General features: G+C 41.7%; 1 long non-coding RNA gene across 1 annotated transcript; it reads right to left on the reverse strand.

Moving 5' to 3' along the window:
- Positions 1-401: 401 nt before the first annotated feature.
- LOC133651346 (uncharacterized) lies at positions 402-6,025 on the reverse strand. Its single transcript, XR_009826405.1, has 3 exons — positions 5,900-6,025; positions 5,528-5,639; positions 402-1,061 (listed from the first exon to the last, which is right to left on the reverse strand). It is a non-coding gene; the product is annotated as an uncharacterized LOC133651346 (long non-coding RNA).
- Positions 6,026-9,291: the final 3,266 nt, after the last annotated feature.

Consider the following 9,291-nt stretch of genomic DNA (forward strand, 5'->3'; position numbering starts at 1 on the left):
AATCAGATGTCAATTTTTCAACTTGAAAACGAATCCAAACACACAAGGAAAGTAAAAAAAGAAAAAAGGGAAATAAAGACAAAATGAAGAAAGATACTTTAGAAAGAAATGTGTCAGCGTCATGGTGGCCATGGTCTGATGACCTCCTGGTGCAGATGGCTCCTGTGATAGTGTTTACTCACATGTCCCCAATGTACTCAGCCATGCATTCATTTCTTCATATACAAACTCCGTTTCCATATGAGTTGGGAAATTGTGTTAGATGTAAATATAAACGGAATAGAATAATTTGCAAATCCTTTTCAACCCATATTCAATTGAATGCACTACAAAGACAAGATATTTGATGTTCAAACTCGTAAACTTTATATATTTTTTTGCAAATAATAATTAACTTAGAATTTCATGGCTGCAACACGTGCCAAAGTAGTTGGGAAAGGGCATGTTCACCACTGTGTTACATGGCCTTTCCTTTTAACAACACTCAGTAAACATTTGGGAACTGAGGAGACACATTTTTTAAGCTTCTCAGGTGGAATTCTTTCCCATTCTTGCTTGATGTACAGCTTAAGTTGTTCAACAGTCCGGGGGTCTCCGTTTTGGTATTTTAGACTTCATAATGCGCCACACATTTTCAATGGGAGACAGGTCTGGACTACAGGCAGGCCAGTCTAGTACCCGCTGTTGTGTATCACTAAGGGGAGGTGACGGCAAACAGGCACCAGGGGGCAGTATGTACAATTATTTATTATAAATATATAAATATTCAATATATATATAATAATAACAAACAAGACTAATATAATAAACTAAGGAAATGGAGTGTGAACTAGATCCGAAAGGGAATGAGTGTGTGGTGTAAGACTATGTGTGTAGTTAACTGAAGTGTGTTACCAAGTGTTGACGAGAGCAAACGGGCAGTCCATGGGGCAGGCAGGTGTTCCGGGGCGAGAGAGAAGCGTCAGAGAAGGAAGTCCAAGCGGGAGGTCGAGAATCCAAAAGGCAGTCCGGGGGGCAGGGGAACAACAAGGGATCACAGACACAGGGGAACACGGGAAGCGCTGCGGGAAGACAACAAGAACATAAGAACAACGGAAACATGGAAGTCACAGGGAAAGAGCGAGTTCGCTGGATGGAAGCCAGATACAGGATGCTTACAAGGGTAAAGAAGACTATACTCCAGCGCCGCCTGGCAGGTTCTGCGAGCTTATGAAGGCAGGTCCTTCATTAAGTGCAGGTGTGCAGAATGCCGGTGATTGTTTGCAGCTGGCGGCTGCCGCGGGGCGGAGACGCGCACGGCGCGCTCTTGGATGTGCGCGCCCGTGGGCGTGTCCCGAGGTGCGCTCACTGGAGCGCACAGACGGATGAGAGGCGTTGGCAGGAGCCTGAGCCGTAACACCCGCACTCTTTTACTATGAAGCCACGTTGATGTAACACGTGGCTTGGTATTGTCTTGCTGAAAAAAGCAGGGGCGTCCATGGTAACGTTGCTTGGATGGCAACATATGTTGCTCCAAAACCTGTATGTACCTTTCAGCATTAATGGCGCCTTCCCAGATGTGTAAGTTACCCATGCCTTGGGCACTAATACACCCCCATACCGTCACAGATGCTGGCTTTTCAACTTTACGCCTATAACAATCCAGATGGTTCTTTTCCTCTTTGGTCCTGAGGACACGACGTCCACAGTTTCCAAAAACAATTTGAAATGTGGACTCGTCAGACCACAGAACACTTTTCCACTTTGTATCAGTCCATCTTAGATGAGCTCAGGCCCAGCGAAGCCGACGGCGTTTCTGGGTGTTGTTGATAAACGGTTTTCGCCTTGCATAGGAGAGTTTTAACTTGCACTTACAGATGTAGCGACCAACTGTAGTTACTGACAGTGGGTTTCTGAAGTGTTCCTGAGCCCATGTGGTGATATCCTTTACACACTGATGTCGCTTGTTGATGCAGTACAGCAGGGGTGCTCATTACGTCGATCGCGAGCTACCGGTCGATCGCGGAGGGTGTGTCAGTCGATCGCCAGCCAGGCATTAAAAAAATTGTCGTAAAAATGAGCGATCATAAATCTTCACAATGACGTCACTTTCGTCACTTGATTGACATTCACGGCACCTGAGGGTCTTCTGAGATGACGCTGGCTGCTGCCAGCTCATTATTAAGAAAAATTTACCGACAGGAAGGCGAGAAACACTTTTTATTTTAACAGACTCTGGCGCCGTACCTGTCGTCAAAACTCCAAAGACAGACTGCACAGTTGCACAGTAAAAGCTCTGCTTCATCCTGCCTGCGCTAACAAAATAAGAGTCTCAGAAAGCTGGCGTGCACAAGCTAGCAAGCTACGGAGTTTGCTGCCAATGTATTTCTTGTAAAGTGTATACAAAGGAGTATGGAAGCTGGACAAATAACATGCCAAAAACCAACCACTTTTATGTGGTATTGGACAGAAAGGAGGACTTTTTTTCTCCTCCATTTGAAAATGCGGACATTATCAGCACTTCTGTCTGATTCCTATCAATGCAAGTCATCAGAATCAGGTAATACACCAACTTATATTCTTGTCTTCATGAAAGAAAGGAATGCAGCTTGCAGGTTAATGAATATTTCGTGGCGAAGTGTTGCTGGTTACTGGGGTTCAATTCCCACCTTCTACCATCCTAGTCACGTCCGTTGTGTCCTTGGGCAAGACACTTCACCCTTTGCCTCTGATGGCTGCTGGTTAGCGCCTTGCATGGCAGCTCCCGCCATCAGTGTGTGAATGTGTGTGTGAATGGGTAAATGTGGAAATACTGTCAAAGTGCTTTGAGTACCTTGAAGGTAGAAAAGCGCTATACAAGTACAACCCATTTATCATTTATCATTTAACACCAGTAGTCAAGTCTAAACAAACACTCTTGTGCAGAGATGTGCACATAAAACGGAACACTCGTGTGGTAATGAGGGCACAAAAAGACTCTACGGAAACTCAAAACAAGACTGCACTTACGGTGAGGCGTGAAAAGAAGGAACAGCGTGCCACAGCAGTCAATTCTCGAGCCCTGACTAAGATGCGAGGCTGGCTTAAATAGGCTGCTGATTATTAACTCAACTCAGGTGGCCCGAACAGCGCTCTGAGGCAGGAGTCAAGTCGCTTCAGGAGGGACTAAATAAAACAAGAGAGCGGAACTAAATCATCAAACACAGGAAAATGCCAACAAACTCAGAATAAGGCACAGCCTGGTGTGCCAAGCTGTTACATAACTAAGCATGCAATTAATGAAGAAGTAAGTCAGTATTAAAAAAGTACCGTGTTTTCCGGACCATAGGGCGCACTGCCGATGAATGGTCTATTATCGATATTTTTTCACATAAAATTATAGGGCGCATTAAAGGAGTCATATTATTATTTTTTTTTTTCTAAATGGAAAACACTTCCTTGTGGTCTACATAACATGTAATGGTGGTTATTTGGTCAAAATGTTGCATAGATTATGTTTTACAGATCATCTTCAAGCCGCTTTCTGACAGTCGCTTTAGGATGCGCCGTTTTGTGGGCGGTCTTATTTACGTGGCTCACCTTCGACAGCGTCTTCTCCCCGTCATCTTTGTTGTAGCGGTGTAGCGTGCAAGGACGGGAGTGGAAGAAGTGTCAAAAGATGGAGCTAACTGTTTTAATGACGTTCAGACTTTACTTAAATCAATAACGGAGCAGCATCTCCTCATCCAGAAACAACAACAAGGCCGGAAATGTGTCCCGTGAAAAAACGTTCGACCGGAACTCTCTAATAACTAAAGTTCCTTGGGTGAATAATGTAAACTCACTACACCGGTATGTTTTAGCGATTGCATGGCGAGTTTACTGACAGATATAAGTAAGAACTTTACACTACTTTATATTAGAAATGGCAACAGCGGAGGATGAATGTCACATAACAAGAAGATAGAGAAAAAAAAGACTACGTCATCGACACGGACTATAAAGGAGGAAGCGCGCAATTTTTCAGGATTTATGCAGATCCCAAATACAGATCAGCAGGTACCAGAAGGTGATAAAAGTTGCTTTTGCATAATATTGCGAAACAAAACGCCAGATAATATGTCTTACCTTATACACACACCATAATAATACTTGTATGTTGACGCTCAGTACAATCCCTTAAGCGCTGCTGCTTCATAGCTTAGCAAAGTCGTACTAAAACATGTTAATAGATTTTTGAGCGCCGTGTGTAATGTTCTATATTTTCAATGGAACATATAAAATGTTGGTGTTGTTTACTTGAGTCATATTGCCATCATAGTGCAGCCTACATTTATCTCTTATGTTTGACTGCCATCTACTGGTCACACTTATCATTACACCATGTACCAAATAAAATAGCTTCGAGGTCGGTAAGCAAAACCAGAATTATTTCGTACAGTAGGCGCACCGGGTTATAAGGCGCACTGTCGAGTTTTGAGGGGAAAAAAAGGATTTTAAGTGCACCTTGTATTCCGGAAAATACGGTAACTAAGTAAGTAAATAAGTAAATAACTACCGGTAAGTGTCACACCGCGGTGAGGGATGTCTTGTCCTTGGTTTTTTGTGTCTTGTGAATTTCATGTTTTAATTTGAAAAGTAACTCTCCTCTCGTTTAAGGTCACTTGCCCTTCCTTATGTGTCATCAGTCTGACGTCATCCCTGATTGTTTCCACCTGTTCCCCATTACCCCCATGTGTCTTAAAGGCCTACTGAAATGAATTGTTTTTATTTAAACGGGAATAGCAGATCCATTCTATGTGTCATACTTGATCATTTCGCGATATTGTAGAGAACATCGACGATAAAGTTCGCAACTTTTGCTCGCTGATAAAAAAAAGCCTTGCCTGTATCGGAAGTAGCGTGACGTCACAGGAGGTAATATTCCTCACAATTTCCCTTTGTTTACAATGGAGCGAGAGAGATTTGGAGCGACAAAGCGACGATTACCCCATTAATTTGAGCGAGGATGAAAAATTTGTGGATGAGGTACGTTAGAGTGAAGAACTAGAGGCAGTGCAGGACGTATCTTTTTTCGCTCTGACCGTAACTTAGGTACAAGCTGGCTCATTGGATTCCACACTCTCTCCTTTTTCTATTGTGGATCACGGATTTGTATTTTAAACCACCTCGGATACTATATCCTCTTGAAAATGAGAGTCGAGCATGCGAAATGGACATTCAAAGTGACTTTTATCTCCACGACAATACATTGGTGACACACTTAGCTACTGAGCTAACGTGATAGCATCGTTCTCAAATGCAGATAGAAACAAAATACATAAATCCCTGACTGGAAGGATAGAAGATCAACAATACTATTAAACCATGCACATGTAACTACACGGTTAATAATTCTCAGCCTGGTAAAGCTTAACAATGCTGTTGCTAACGACGCTAAGGCTAATTTAGCAACTTAGCAACCGGACCTCACAGAGCTATGATAAAAACATTAGCGCTCCACCTACGCCAGCCAGCCCTCATCTGCCCATTCATCAGGCCTCATCTGCCCATCAACTGCCGTGCTCACCTGCGTTCCAGCGATAGACGGCGCGACGAAGGACTTCATCCGTGGGTTTGGCGGCTAGCATCGGCTAGGTCAGGGGTCGGCAACCCAAAATGTTGAAAGAGCCATATTGGACCTAAAAAACAAAAACAAATCTGTCTGGAGCCGCAAAAAATTAAAAGCCATATTACATGTGTCATGAGACATACATTTAATTAAGAGGACTTAAAGGAAACTAAATTAGCTCAAATATAGCTACAAATAAGGCATAATGATGCAATATGTACATATAGCTAGCCTAAATAGCATGTTAGCATCGATTAGCTTGCAGTCATGCAGTGACCAAATATGTCTGATTAGCACTTCACACAAGTCAATAACATCAACAAAACTCACCTTTGTGCACTCATGTACAACGTTAAAAGTGTGGTGGACAAAATGAGACAGAAAAAGAAGTGGCATAAAACACGTCCTAGAAAGTCGGAGAAAGTTATGCATGTAAACAGACTATACGGTGAGTTCAAGGACCGCCAAAATAAGTAGGACAAAACGGCGCTCGCCAAATACTTGAATCAGTGAAGCATATTTAATATAAACAGTGTGATTTATAACAATTACAAAGGTTTGTGTCATGTTTGTCCTCCTACAGAAACCATACTAAAACAAAAAAATTGATTTTTTTTCCCCTCATCTTTTTCCATTCTTCATACATTTTTGAAAAATCTCCAGAGAGCCACTAGGGCGGCGCTAAAGAGCCGCATGCGGCTCCAGAGCCGCGGGTTGCCGACCCCCGGGCTAGGTAATACACCGATCGATCCCACCTACAACTTCTTTGCAGCCTCCATTGTTCATTAAACAAATTGCAAAAGATTCACCAACACAGATGTCCAGAATACTGTGGAATTATGAAATGAAAACAGAGCTTGTTGTATAGGATTCTCCGGGCTCCGAATACTTCCCTTGTCCTCGTGACGTCACACGCATACGTCAGCATAATAAAACGTTTTTTAACAGGAAGTGTGGCCGGAAATTTAGAATTGCACTTTATAAGTTAACCCGGCCGTATTGGCATGTGTTGCAATGTTAAGATTTCATCATTGATATATAAACTATCAGACTGCGTGGTCGGTAGTAGTGGGTTTCAGTAGGCCTTTAAAAGCCCACGCCTCCCTTTGTTCTGTTTCAGAATGTCTTGTGCATCTCCAGCGTCATACCAAAGCCTTGTCTCGTCTTGTTATCCAGATCCTGAATTTCCAAGTTGGTATTTTGAGTTTTCCTTTTCTCCTCTTAAGCAGAGTGAATTTTTGTTTGTTAAGTTTTCAAGTCGCAGTGGTGAGTTCAGTTTACTTTTACCGTCTCTTCTTTTCCTCATTTCCTCATGAGTGACCTTTTGTTCATTATTTCTCTAGATAAAAATCAGTGTAAAAGCTTTATAGCCCATTGTTTTTCCCTCCTTTTTGGAGCGTCTTTTGTTATTTAAATGTCATAGTTATATTCCTCGCTCGTGTAGTTAGAGATAGATATTTTTGTTTCCTTCTTTTGGAGTGATTTTCAGTTTGTTCACATTTTGTGAAACCTTTTTCGCCAAGTTGTTAAAAGTATAGCCGTTGTTGTATTGCCCTGACTCAAGAGGTGAAAAGTGAACTTTTCAAAATAAAAGCCTGCCGGATTATTCCCCTCCTCTGCATCCTAGTCCTATTTCTGACCCAGGCCTGGCACTAAGTAGGTAAGCAAACAAGTAGGTTAGTATCACAGTAAGTAACGAAGTAAGTACGCAAATAAGTGACTAAACAAGATAGTAAGTAAATAAGTAAGCAACTAAGTATGTGATTAAGTAACAAAGTAAGTGATTAGGTAAGTAAATAAGGTAAAAAGCCGTATAATATGCAGTAGTTTCATCAGTGATGTCATGAAGAAGTAGATTTCGGTAAAATATGTTTTCAATCATGTTATGTCCAAGATGATTAAGTCAGTGTTAATGACAATAACCACAATCAATGTTTACACTTTTAAACAATATTGTTCAATGTGGAATGTTTTTGAAGAGTATCGTGCTTCTTTTTTAATCTGTTCCGTGCATTAACTTTGTTACCAGAAGCTTTGCTGCATATTCTGCCACCTTTTTTTTCAAGTCTGAATTGGATTTTGTCTCCTTGAGCTTGTCGAGCATCAGCAGGCCCGCGAAGGAGGAGGCGGGCTTCCTCGCTGTCGGCCGCACTCGCCACTGTTGTTAGAAAGCAAGAGGAGCTGGGAGGTCACAGATGGAGAGAAGTGTTATGTTTGTTCCCGTCTCAGCTCTCACACGCAATGTTTGGAACAGCAGATCATTGGCGAAGGCAAAGACATGTTTGCACAGCAACGGAAGCACTTTCACCTCCAAGCAGCCATCTTCACTGGACAATCATCCGCCATCTTTTATGAATACAGCAGCAGATTCTCCAAATCTACACAGTTCTTGTTCTAGACTTCAAAAAGATCTACAATAAAAATACACTGTAAAAAAAGTCAGTACATTTTACCATAAAAATAACAGGCTACACCAACTTTCCATTTACAGTAATGCAGTGTTTTTCAACCTTTTTTGAGGCAAGGCTCATTTTTGTCATAAAAAAAATCCGGAGGCACACCACCAGCACAAAACGTAAAAAAATTTAACTCCACCAGGTTGTCGTGCCTTATTTTGAGTGTGTTGGTGTCTTCCTGTGTGTAGTGATTTAGTTCTTTTCTTGCGCTGTTATTTTGGTGGCCCTTCCTGTTTTGTCGGTGTTTTCCTGTAGCAGCTATTTACCATGAATTGAACTTAAACAAGTTGAAAAACTTATTGGGGTGTTACCATTTAGTGGTCAATTGTACAGAATATGTACTGTGCAATCTACTAATAAAAGTTTCAATCAATCACTCAAAGCTTCATGTCTTCCTTTGAGCACTATTCTGCGCACTTGCTTTGTGTTAGCAAGCAAGGCTATTTACGTTGTTGCTATCCTTCTTTGTGTGGACATCGTTGATTGTCATGTCACGTACTGATGTACTTTGTGGACGCTGTAAGTTTTTGCTGTCGTCCAGCATTCTGTCTCTGTTTACTTTGTAGCCAGTTCAGTTTGACTTTCGTTTTGCATAGCCTTTTCCTTTCCTTTTGTTCATTTTGGGTTTAAGCATTACATACCTTTTTTACCTGCACACTGCCGCCCACTGTGGTCTGCATATCGGGATCACAACAAACCATCCTCGTCTCACCCGACACATTCCGACTTTTACGGAGCAATGCTGCCACCTGCTGACATGGAGTATTACGTGGTTACCCTGCCGAGTTTTACACAGCATAGACACTAAGCAACGGCAGATTATAATTATTGATTTGCAAAAAATATTTTTGGGATAAATTAGGTGAAGTTGCATAATTTCCCACGGCACACCAGACAATATCTCACGGCACACTAGTGTGCCGTGGCACAGTGGTTGAAAAACACTGCAGTAATGCACTGCAAAAACCTTGACCATAGATTTTAGGATATAAACAATTGGCAGCTGAGTCAACAGAATGTTATCGTACAAAAACAATGGCACCATTTGTCCATGCAGAAATGTTATGGTAAAACAAAGAGCAATGAAAAACTATGAAAAAACACTTACCAATTTATTATTGACCTTCTGGAATGGATTTATGCTATTTGTATGCTAAAGTGGAGTGGTAATTGTTAGTTTTTTTGGTGAAACCTATAATGTGACTATAATTCATGAAGTTAAGCTCACAACGCAGTGAGTTAAATGATGCGGACACGTTTGTTACT

Source organism: Entelurus aequoreus, linkage group LG01, assembly GCF_033978785.1.
Source record: "Entelurus aequoreus isolate RoL-2023_Sb linkage group LG01, RoL_Eaeq_v1.1, whole genome shotgun sequence".
NCBI classification, from domain to species: domain Eukaryota; kingdom Metazoa; phylum Chordata; class Actinopteri; order Syngnathiformes; family Syngnathidae; genus Entelurus; species Entelurus aequoreus.